Raw genomic sequence first — 12341 nt, forward strand, 5'->3', positions numbered from 1 at the left:
TTTTCAATGGAAGCTTCTCTCAGCTGCAAGGAGCGGCAAATCTGTCGGCGCCGCGTTTTGGGCGTGTTGAGCGTCAATCAGAAAGTTGAAGTTTTTCAACTGTATGGTAATGAGCTATGACGCGGTGCAGCGGCTAACGCCAGCCGCCAATCGGAATATATCAGAATGAATGTTTTGGTAGGAACGAAAGATTACATCGTTTGTTCTCCAGGATCAGCCAGCGTCTATATCCGATTGGCGGCTGGCGTTAGCCGCTGCACCGCGTCATAGCTCATTACCATACAGTTGAAAAACTTCACAATTTCTGATTGACGCTCAACACGCCCAAAACGCGGCGCCGACAGATTTGCCGCTCCTTGCAGCTGAGAGAAGCTTCCATTGAAAATGAAGACTCCGGTAACTTTAGACGCTCAAGTCGGTGGGCGGTGTGAACGTACGGTTAAGGAAAAAACATGACTTAGTACTTGGTGGCAAAACCCTTGTTGGCAACCACAGAGGTCAGACGTTTCTTGTAGTTCCCCGGGTTGACAGTCTCAGGAGGACTTTGTCCCACTCCTCTTTGCAGATCTTCTCCAAGTCCTTAAGGTTTCAAGGCTGATTGGCAACTGGAACCTTCAGCTCCTCCACAGATTTATATGGGATTAAGGTCTGGAAACTGGCTAGGCCACTCCAGGACCTTAATGGGCTTCTTCTTGAGCCACTCTTTTGGTTTTGGGTCATTGTATGTTGGAATACCCACCACGACCCATTTTTATGCCCTGTCTGAGGGAAGGAGGTTCTCACCCAAGATTTGACGGTACGTGGCCCCGTCCATCGTCCTTTGATGAGGTGAAGTTGTCTTGTCCCCTTAGCGGAAAAACACACCCAAAGCATAATGTTTCACCTCCATGTGCGATAGTGGGGATAGTGTTCTTGAGGTCATAGGCGAGTTGAGTTGATGCCAAAGAGCTCCATTTGGTCTCCTCTGTCACAACACTTTCAACCAGTTGTCCTCTGAATCATTCGAGTTCATTGGCAAACCTCAGACAGGCATGCATGTAAATGGCTTCTTGAGCAGGGGACCTGCGGGCGTCCTTCACGGCGTAGAGTTTACCAGGCAAGGCAAGGCAGCTTATTTGTAGACCCATTCTCGCAACAGGGCAATTCAAGTGCTTTACACAAAATCAGTTAAACAGATAAAACACAAGTAAAAATAGTTAAAAATCAAGCATTAAAAAAACAATAAAACCACGGACAGTTAAAAATAGACACATAAAACACAAGAATAAAAGTTACAGTGCCGCATAAGAAATTTAAAGAAATGAGCATTCATTTAAAGAAAGGCGCATCAAAAAGAAAGGTCTTCAGCCTTGATTTAAAAGAACTGAGAGTAGCAGCGGATCTGCAGGTTTCTGGAGTTTGTTCCAGATATGAGGAGCATAGAAACTGAAAGCTGCTTCACCCTGTTTGTTCTGACTCTGGGGACAGAAAGTAGACCTGTCCCAGATGACCTGAGAGGTCTGGGGGGGTCATAGTGTAGTAGCAGATCAGAAATGTATTGGACCTAAACCGTTAAGGGATTTTAAACTAGCAAGAGTACTTTGAAATCAATTCTTTGAGACACAGGAAGCCAGTGTAAAGACTTCAGAAAGGAGTGATGTGATCAGTCTCCTGGTCTTAGTGAGGACTCGAGCAGCAGCGTTCTGAATCAGCTGTAGCGGTCTGATTGATTTTAAGGAGACCTGTAAAGACCCGTTACAGTAAGTCTACTGAGATGAAAGCATGGACAGTTTTTCCAAAATCCTGTTGACACATAAGTCCTTTAACCCTTGATATGTTCTAAGGTGATAGTAGGCTGACTTTCAGGTCTGAGTCCAGACTACACCAAGATTTCTGGCTTTGTCTGTTGTTTTTAACATTGTTGTTTGATGCTGAGTGCAGACTTTAATCGTTCCTCTTTTTTTCCAAAAACAACCACCTCAGTTTTTCTTCATTTAATTTCAGAAAGTTCTGGCACATCCAGTCGTTAATTTGTATTGTGTTGGACTATAGTCCTCGGCGATAAGGTTATGTAAATTTGTGTGTCGGCCAGTTGTGTTTCTTGGTGGGACTATGGTCCCAGCAGCCTTGAGATCATTGAGAGATTCCCGTGTAGTTCTGGGTGATTCCTCACTGTTCTCATGAGCCCCAACAGAAGGCATCAAGAAGTTGAAGGAGGGGTCATGCCTCTTTGCCAACATTATGGAGGGTCATAGAAAATGTAATGCTGATGAAGGGAGGGACAGTCTGTTTCTGACAAAAGATCCCAAAACTCTTCCGGTGGCCTTAAATATAACGGTCTCTATAACTTTTTTCTTTTTAATTAGCAATTGTCTTGGAAGTGACGTAGTAATCACTCTGCATCTGTTAAAGATGCTGCACGTTGTATGAGAATTTATGTTCTAAAAATACCAATAATGTCAATAGTGTCTTATGCTAAGCACTTGATATAGAATACTGTATAACAAAATTATTTTAAAAAACTACAGTTGCGTAATTAGAAATAAGCCTAAGGGCTTGTTTGACTAATGTGCCTTTGTTTTGTTGTACTTTAGTGAAAAAAAAAAAAAAAAATAGAATACATTTTCCATGCATGTTTATCTGAAAACACAATTTTCTAATTTTGTAGTTGATGAATGTTAACCGCAAATATTAAAGGGAAAAAAACATGGCATATTTATGTGTGGACTTAATTTGATTTAACATCACACTGCCTATTAGTTTAATAAAAATGACTTTTTTGAAACGACAATTTATGGAACACCTAAATATTATACAATCACCGTGGTTACAGCTGTAGCCGTCCTAACGTTTGTAGCCTTTACAGAGAGACTACTTTTTCAAAATGGAAAGGTTTTAGGAAACTTTTCAGGAAAATTAAAAGAATTGCAGATGTTGTGAGGTTGTGGGTTTTAGCACATTCTACCTCAGCCTACTGCACACAGACACAAGTACTTTAGCATATTCTGCTGAAATAGAGACCGTGGTGCCATGCCAACAATCTCATTCAACCAGTACAAAAACTGAGGAAAGGGTGGTTGACACGGGTCAGAGGGTATCAGAGGTCACAAATCATGAACCAGTCAATGGGATCTGCTCCTATAGGCGCCTTGGTGTATGTGACAACACCTTCGGCTGAAGGCCTGTGTTGAAAGTGTGTATCTATCCAGCTATAGAGAATGGACATGCAAACACTGCTTTATGCTCCTATAATTTAATGCAAAAGGCAACGTTTCGAACCCTAGGGTCTTCTCCAGGCAAATGGTGGACTCATACAGGTACAGATGCTGTACCACAATAGGCACAATTTATAGAGCTCAACAGTCCCGCACACAGTGGGTTCCAAAAGGAAAATACAATTTCTCCATTGACAATTGGGTATAAGCCCATAAAATCATAACCGTCGAAGTAGACTTCACCCAGCTACCACATGACTATTGTACATGCTCATATAGATGCCAAATGTTCATGGGGCACCAACCTTGTTGGAGATGATTTGATTTGCATTGTCTTGGATTTCCCACAATTTGACCAATCCCACAGTGATGTCTCTGATTGGTGGAACTCATGTTGGTGAGGAGGGGGAGCTGTCGGTACCCGATCTGTGAGCATGCGCAAGATCCAAGAGAATCCGGTTTTACGAGGATTTACGACACTGAACGAATACCATCTGTTCCCACGCTTCTGCATTCTGTCACTAGCAGTCCTCCACTCTTGCAGAATCCCCTTGATCCCCACCCATATGTCACTTCATATCCTTTCAAATGTCGCCTAATTCAAAAGTAAGGCTCAGAGTTCACATTCTAAAACATGCAAACACACAAAAAGCAACTGTCAGTTATTTTTTATATACTTCCATATACATTTGCAGCATAATAATGGAGTAATGATAACTAAGGATTAACATTGTCATTTATATGATGCTTCTTGTGCAACAGTGTCCAGGAAACAGCTGGATGAGCCTTGCTGGAGATGGTGGTGGGGTGGTGGCTGCCCAGCCACTGAGAATGCAGGGTTCAAGGACTTTGCTAATCCCGGATCCTACATATGTTGTCCCTGGGTGGAGACCTTGAAGGCAATGCTGCAGAGGAAAGATGAAGTCACCAAGGAGAAGGCTGGGGCTGAGCTCAGAAGGCCTCCACAGTGAGCCTAACTGAGACATGTGGACTTCTAGAACCATGGATGCCTTTTTGGCAAAACATGCCACCATATCACTGAAGAGGTCAAGCTTTCCCCGTGCTTTGAAAAGTGAGGAAGTTCACACACACACACACACACAACACACACAACACACACACACACACACACACACACACACACACACACACACACACACACACACACACACACACACACGTCAGCCAGACTGGGGAATTACAGGAAGGCCACAAGCTTGGTGACTGATGTGCATCAAATATGATCACCTGTGCTAAGTTATTACATCTCTGCCATGTCCCCAGTTTCACACGTTAAATCTTGTGGTGAAGAGATCCCTGCAATATGTGCATGCTGCATTGTAATCTTTTAAATACAGCAAAATGTGTGAAATCCACACAGAGGGGTAGACATTTCAGATAGAAATTTTCATTTTCAAAATGATTGTACCAGAGCTCTACCGGACTTTACCTTGTCCTACAGTCACACTGATAATTTGCCGTTTTACAAAACAAACAGCTGCTCAAAGTTAAACTGAGTGAAAAGTGGAATTTCACCTCTTTCAACATGTTTGTGGGAACGGACGACATTCAAAGTAACGAGGATTATGCGTTTGAATAAAGCAGCCACAGGGGTGTCAGCTGAGCTGAGGGACTATAAAAGGACATTTAGCAGCAGTTGTGAACCATTCGTTCCAACAGAGATCCATCATGAGGTGTCTTGTGTTTCTGCTCTTCGTGGCTTTGGCCAGCGCCAAGGTCTACCAGCGCTGTGATGGGCCCGAGTGCTGAAGGCCAACGGATGGAGGCTACGCGGCGTGAGCCTGGCTGACTGTGAGTATGAGCCTGTCTGCAGATACTGTATCTGGTGCAGGAAATATACTCATTTACATGCATCTTTATTATGATGGTGCTAAATCACATCAGTTTTAAGGGCCTCTTAAGGAGCAAGATTCCAGATCGGCCCATCTGAGGCAAAGCAGGACACCTAGGGCTCGGTTTACACCCATCACCATTTCTAGCCACTGGGGGGCCATAGGCAGGCTGGGTGGGGGGGGACTATATTATTAGTGTTAAAAATCCTCAGTGAAATTTTCAGCCATGGGACTTTAAGAAAAAAATGTGAGTAGATATCATGAACCAGCTCAAATTCACAACAAAAGAAGGGAGCCCCACGCATGGAATTAAAAACAATTTAAATATTACATAAATAGGATAAAAACATGTATTTCAGTTGTGTAGTGATTGCATGCAGGAAGGTGAGTGTATGAAAAACAAACCAGACCCAAACCAGAACCCAAGTCACACAAGAGCAGACCCTGCTGACTGTAGGCACAGAGCTCTGAACTGCTCAGCCCCAGCCATCTTAAATAGGACAGAGGCAATCAGGCAGAGTGGATTCAGGTGTCAGCTCGCACTCAGACCGCCTCCTAATCACCTACCGGGCAGGGTCATCTCAATGTCATGGTGACTGATTACACATCTTCAGTAGTTTTTAATTTGAAAAATCACCTGCAAATTGTGCATAAAGGTTTATTTTGACCTTGGAAAAAAAAGTAGGTAGATAATAATCTCAAGGTTTCAACCACATCTCAATCTTAGTAGTTGAGTGTGTTTACATAACACCAACATTCCACTATTATTTTGAATATGATAATTCCGGTTTTGTAACAGCTAATGTAAACAGAATATTCCATTTGGATATTCCAAATAAGGCCTTCTTCAATAGCATTTTCTGATTAAGACGTGGGATTCTAGAGGATCTTTGACAACGGTTACTCAATCTGGGTTTTTACTGCAGTTTGTACAGTTTACAACTCTTGCCTGATGCTCAGCCTGTGCTTGCTATGGTTGCTGTACACAAACCAACCAGCTGACAGTTTGCAAGGCTGCAGACCTGATAAGAATGAAAAACTTTTTTTTTTATGAACTTTATTTATACATTTTCAATTACATAGAAGAAACGACAAAGATGCAACATACTACAAACCAACCACAAGGCTCAAACAGCAACAAAGAGGAAAAAATTAAAAACTAAAAATTAATAAATAAAATAGCTACACACAGTTCTTGAACCACTTCACACTGCTCAGATGGGAACATTATGCAGTATCACACCACATATAACCTTATACAATCAATGGCAAAGGAGAATTACATCATTGAGGGATACATTAACAAATTCTACACGGGGGGCAGGTTTTAGCAATCTATCCCGTAAATATTCCGATTATATCTCAACTTCTCTTATCGTATCGCAAAAAAACGCTACTTAAACATTACCAAAGCTGGATATCAACAGGTGTTTGGATCATCACTAAGCCGATCTTTTCAAGAAGTGGTTGAAGGAATGAGTGGGACGCTCACATGTTGCACGGGCTACGTGTAAAGGGGACCATTAGGAATATTGACGAAATTAGCCATGTAAACAGTTAGTCGAATACTGTCTTTTTCAGAATAAGGGCAAAAACTGGAATTTTATGTGTATGTAAACGTAGTCATTGACCTTCAGACGGGGACGTCCAATGTTGTCTTTTAAGGGGCTTGGGGGGACTGTTCTGTTCTTCTGCAGGGGTTTGTCTGAGCAAGTGGGAGTCGAGTTACAGCACGGCAGCCATCAACCCTAACTCAGACGGATCCACTGACTACGGCATCTTCCAGATCAAACAGCCGCTGGGGTGTAACGACGGCCGCACGCCACCGCCCACAAAGAACGCATGCAACATTGATTGCAGGGTCAGTGATGAACCTCAGCCCTCAATTTCCCTATTTTTTGTTTGACACTAGTCCTGTTGTTTCCTAATCAAGCAGCAACTTTCATGCCTAGTTTTCAACAGGGGGCAACTCTACTCTTTGTAAACAGAAGTTAAAGTCTATGGAGAAATAAGCCTACTTCTCACTTGATTTACTTTAGTAAATTTTTTCAACGAATTTATGGCCTCAAATCTAATTTCAAGTCTTAAAAACAGCAGACGTCATCCATCCTTCTCTTATCGCTTATCCCGGTGTCGGGTCGCGGGGGCAGCAGCTCAGTAGGGGACCCCAAACTTCCTTTCCCGAGCCACATCAACCAGCCTGACTGGAGGATCCCGAGGCGTTCCCAGGCCAGGTTGGAGATATAATCCCTCCACCTAGTCCTGGGTCTTCCCGAGGCCTCCTACCAGCTGGACGTGCCTGGACCACCTCCCTAGGGAGGGCCCCAGGAGGCATCCTTACCAGATGCCCGAACCACCTCAACTGGCTCCTTTTGACGTGAAGGAGCAGCGGCTCTACTCCGAGCTCCTCTTGGAGGACTGAGCTTCTCACCCTATCTCTAAGGGAGACGCCAGCCCCCCTCCTGAGGAAACCCATTTTGGCCTGTTGTACCCAGCCTTCATGACCATAGGTGAGAGTAGGAACAAAAAACTTATCAGTAGTATAGAGCTTTGCCTTCGGCTCGGCTCGCTTTTGTGCAATGAATGGATGTAATACCGCCACCGCGTGCACCGACCAACTCCAAACTCGACAACAAGACCCCAAGGCATTAACAGTTTACCAAGTTTACCCCATTATTGTATGCGTCTCTTCAACACTACGAACAACGAGAGATTCATCTTGAGGTTGGAAAAACAATACGCCCCACAGATCCTTTGTTTCAGGACAACACCAGAAAAGAGAAGGCGTGGAGTTTAATTACAGGAGTGCATGGAGGGGGAAGGTAGATAATACTTTAACAAACACGTAATTGTTCTGTAAAGTTCTTGTAGAGACAATTAAAATCTGAGGTCAGCGAAAGACGCTCGCTTCTGAGACGTGGCGGGTAGCGGAGGACGGAACAAAACCAGAACGCAGCCGGAACGATGAGAGATGCGCTCAGTAGAAAATGCTTGATAGTGTACAAACTCAGATTCAAAATTTAACAGTTAACCTAGTTCCTCAGATTGGACAGATAGTCTAGCTAGCTAGCTGTCTGGATTTACCCTGCAGAGATCTGAGGACCAGGTAACCATGGTCCTCAGATGGACAGATAGTCTAGCTAGCTGTTTGGATTTACCCTGCAGAGATGAGGACCAGGAACCATAGTCCTGATTGGAAGATAGTCTAGCTAGCTGTCTGGATTTACCCTGCAGAGACCTGAGGAGCAGGTAACCATAGCCTCAGATTGGACAGATAGTCTAGCTAGCTGTCTGGATTTACCCTGCAGAGATCTGAGGACCAGGTAACCATAGTCCTCAGATTGGACAGATAGTCTAGCTAGTGTTGGATTTACCCTGCAGAGATTTGAGGACCAGGTAACCATAGTCCTCAGATTGGACAGATAGCTAGCTAGATGTCTGGATTTACCTGCAGAGATCTGAGGACCAGGTAACCATAGACCTCAGATTGGACAGATAGTCTAGCTAGCTGTCGGATTTACCCTGAGAGATCTGAGGACCAGGTAACCAGAGTCTTACTAGTGACGCCAACACAAAGAAGTGGAAGATAACGACCCTCCTGGGCTAAAAGAGTGATTCAGTGGAATTTTAACCCTTGTTGTCCTCGGTCAAATGACCTGTTTTCCTATATCAAATGTTTTTTTAATTCCCCCAAAATAACCTGATTGATTCCACACAACGCTCTTTGGCAAGTACAAATTTCTACTTTCATTAATTTTGGGGCGTCTTTTTCAATTAATGCATTTGAAAAAAACATTGAAGTGGTATTGAAATAGTATTGAGTAAAAGGACCTATTCCAGTCTGTGATTAACATCCATTCCTTCAATTTTAGTCTAAATAATTCCTAATTTCTGCTTTTCTAAGCCAAACATTAGGATAATTTCTATTCATGAGGTTAATCGACCATAAATTCCAAAAATAACTGTAAAACAAAGTTAGTAAGTAGTTAGTGTTACGTAGTGTTTAAACGTAAAAAAAAGTGACAAAAACATAAGAAAAAAGGTAAAAACATCGGTAAAAGTGTCAACAAAAGTGTTGCTTTTCATGATGACAAACAAGGGTTTAAGCAGCACCGGAGCAATCCTGGGATGGAAGATCGTCAAAGACTCTGGTCCCATTGAGGATAAAGCAGGGGATGCTTTAGGGGGTGAGTACACACTGACCTGTCATTTATGATTGAGCTTAGCAAAAGAGGACTTGTGTCGAAGGGGAACGAAAGGGTTTTGATAAAAGCAATATAATTGCGGTCCATTTTCTAAGTGAAGCTAATATTACTGAACCTTTGAGATAATTGATCCTTCACTCATTATGAAGCACATACTGTTACATCACTTTAATGTCCCATTTTAAAATGACTGTTCATATCCAGATTGTGTTTTAATTTTTCACAGAGCTTCGGACAGATATGTGGAGTGGCGATCAATTGTGCCAAGGTGTCGTTAGGATCCCACGGCATCAGAGCCTGGTAAGATCTGATGATGATGATGATGGATGATGATGATGATGTGATGTTAGTGTTCACGAACCTTCACACGTGGCGCAGGGTGTGATGTTCTTTGGTTTGGTTCAGGGTGGGCGGCGCGCTCACTGCGAGAACCGCGACCTGAGCGCCTATTTGGCAGGATGTGGTCTCTAAAGAACAGGTGGAACCAGGCACTGTCATCGGCAAACACAAGTCTACAATCTTCGTCTGCAAGGGTCGAATCGCTTCTGTTGGTAGCTTGGAATGTTTGATCTGCCAGGAATAAAACACAGTTAGTGAAGCTACAGACAGTTCTTGTTAAACCAGCAATACTTTTTTTTTTTTACTGTATTTAGTTTTATGATGTAACAGGTCAAATCAGTGAAGGAAATGTGGCGATTTCAGCCTGTATCTGTTGTTGGTCTGTCTCATTTTAAAACCAAATAAAATCTTGATTTCACTAATGACAGTTGTTAATAAAAGAAATTGTTAAATCAATGGAGGTATGTACCATGTGCTATCTTTGAAACAAATTTAAACTGATCTGCTGTTAAATAGCATAACTCAAATAGTGGGCGTCATGCAGAGAACACTTGTACACACAGAGTGTTTTAAGTGGATGACATATTTAAAAGAACTTGACATATTCACAAATTTTCTCTTTGGTGCAAATGAATAAATTCTTGATTGGATCAGCCTGTCATACAATGCTAATGTTGCATTAAAAGTGTCATATTTACGAATGACACTTAATAACAACAGTCATACTCATTCAAAAAGACTAATGTCATGATAGGTGTGATGGCATAGTTATGGCGGGTGTCATGTCGGTCTTATGCACCCTAAATAAAGTGTTACCCGACAGGGCTGTGAGTTTTACTGCCATGTAGTATAATATATTAATAAACTACTTGGTTGTATAACTACAACATTGGCCAACTCACACCAAAAAAGCAGTACAGGTAAATGGAAAAATATGTATTTATAAATATGTGTTGTGGGGTGAACTGTCCCTTTAACCATTAATGATGAAAATGAACCGTGTTGTTTTTAAGGTTAAGATGATTGTAATTTTTACTATTGATGATTTCTTGCATTTAAATTCTCAGTCTATTGAAAGGACCATAAACTGGGAAGATGACAACCTGTCTCTACTTCCTACCACAGTACACAAGGAAAGCCAAGAATCACGGATAAAGGCTCCCAGCTTGTAATATTGGATCCAAAGTCTGTCAATGGTGACATTTTACTCAGTTTTTAAGCATCAATAAACTAAAACCAAACGTATCAGAAAGTACACAAACAGCAGCGTGATCCTAAATGACAGAAACCATCTTGGGGCGCTTCTCAATCATCTTTGGGGCGTTTCCAACACACACACCACACACACACACACACACACACACACACACACCTGACAGGGCAGAGAGATTGTTATATATAAAGTGGTATAGTGTTGTGTTTTTTCATTCCTATCTGTCCGTTTGGAGCACTGCAAGCCTCTGCGCTGGGGGGTGTTGAGCAAAAAAAGCATTGGTCAAAAACCGTGCGCTTGTGAACTTGTGAGTTCATTCTTCCAATATCGACCAGCAACAATGTTCTCCCAAGAACACAAGTCTGTTCTTTGCACTCTTGTGATGAGAAACAATGGCACAAACTTTGATTTTTTTTTTTTAATTTGGCCCAGATCTGTTAAAGCTGGGGCGGGGAGCTATGGTTTCGGGTTAGGTGCCTCAAGGGGACGGTAACCCTTGAACACTGTGTGGACACCGGTGGTCAGGGACGCCGCTCATTAAAGAGGGTTAAGAGTGCATTAAAGTAAAAATCCATTTCATATTAGTTTTAATTTTGACCATAATTTGGTTCTGAAAGGGGGTTATCAACTCCCTTACACTCCATTGTCAGTAGTACAGTTGTGCACTCTTGTAATAGAATAGGGTTCCCTTTTTGTCTATATTTTACACATTCATCTTGATATGATATTGAAGATTGCAATGCAGAGGGGCTTATGTATTGTGCACAGATTTCATTTGTACTGTGCTGCTAGTGTGAGCTGGACACTCAGTCAGTAAAACATCTGGAGGATTGTTTTAAAAATGTCTACGCTGCAGAGGGCTTGGCAGGCCACAATATCTAATATGGATATTTGTTTGTTGCAATGAAGTTGCGGTGACATAGAAAGTTCAAAAAAAGGGGATTTGTTTTTGCTGAGTTCTTTGAAAATAAAGGAAATTGTGTTGGGGAATAACCCTGGCCTGAGTTTTCTAGTAACCTTACCAAAAAGGTCAGGAATGCTGCAAATGTTGGTAGAATATGAAAATGGCTGGTGAATTTAAGACAAAAATGTTACTGTGTCATTGGTGTGTGATCTTTACATGGCAGATATTTTTCTATCCTGGGCGGGACACAATTTATACAGTTTGATAAAAGGACTTATTGGACTTTAACTTATTGCATCTACAAATAACAAGGGTAAGCTGGTCTCAATTGTAGGTCTCTGTGCGTTCTCCTTGGTTTCCTGCGCCACACGTGTGTGTGGGTTGTGTGTTGTGCGCGTCAGCCGCGGGGGGAACCGAGTACCCGCCCACTGCCGAGAGCCGAAGTTGAAACAGCAGCCGCTTCAGTGGACTTATAGTGAAAACTCGTTACAGCGTACTTACTGTTAATGTACACAGGTTGGTCTGAAATGTTTTGCCCCGTCTTTCGCTGTTGGCAATGTGAGATGTTCGGTCCACACACGCTCTCTATATGTCCGACAGAGGAAATTAATTGGGACGTCGCTTAGGCCCCCC

At 42.5% G+C, this 12341-nt stretch overlaps 1 long non-coding RNA gene and 1 pseudogene across 1 annotated transcript in view; one reads left to right on the forward strand and one right to left on the reverse strand.

Annotated features, from left to right (window-relative positions):
• The first annotated feature begins 4883 nt into the window (after positions 1–4883).
• The window catches only part of LOC116704215 (lysozyme C-like), a 17818-nt pseudogene continuing 10360 nt past the window's right edge, over positions 4884–12341 (forward strand).
• LOC116704216 (uncharacterized) overlaps positions 10253–12341 on the reverse strand; it is a 12900-nt gene continuing 10811 nt past the window's right edge. Inside the window, exon 3 of the long non-coding RNA XR_004335622.1 lies at positions 10253–10297. This is a non-coding gene — a long non-coding RNA (uncharacterized LOC116704216). The remainder of the gene's footprint in view (positions 10298–12341) is intronic.

Source organism: Etheostoma spectabile, chromosome 16, assembly GCF_008692095.1.
Source record: "Etheostoma spectabile isolate EspeVRDwgs_2016 chromosome 16, UIUC_Espe_1.0, whole genome shotgun sequence".
Taxonomy (NCBI): Eukaryota; Metazoa; Chordata; class Actinopteri; order Perciformes; family Percidae; genus Etheostoma; species Etheostoma spectabile.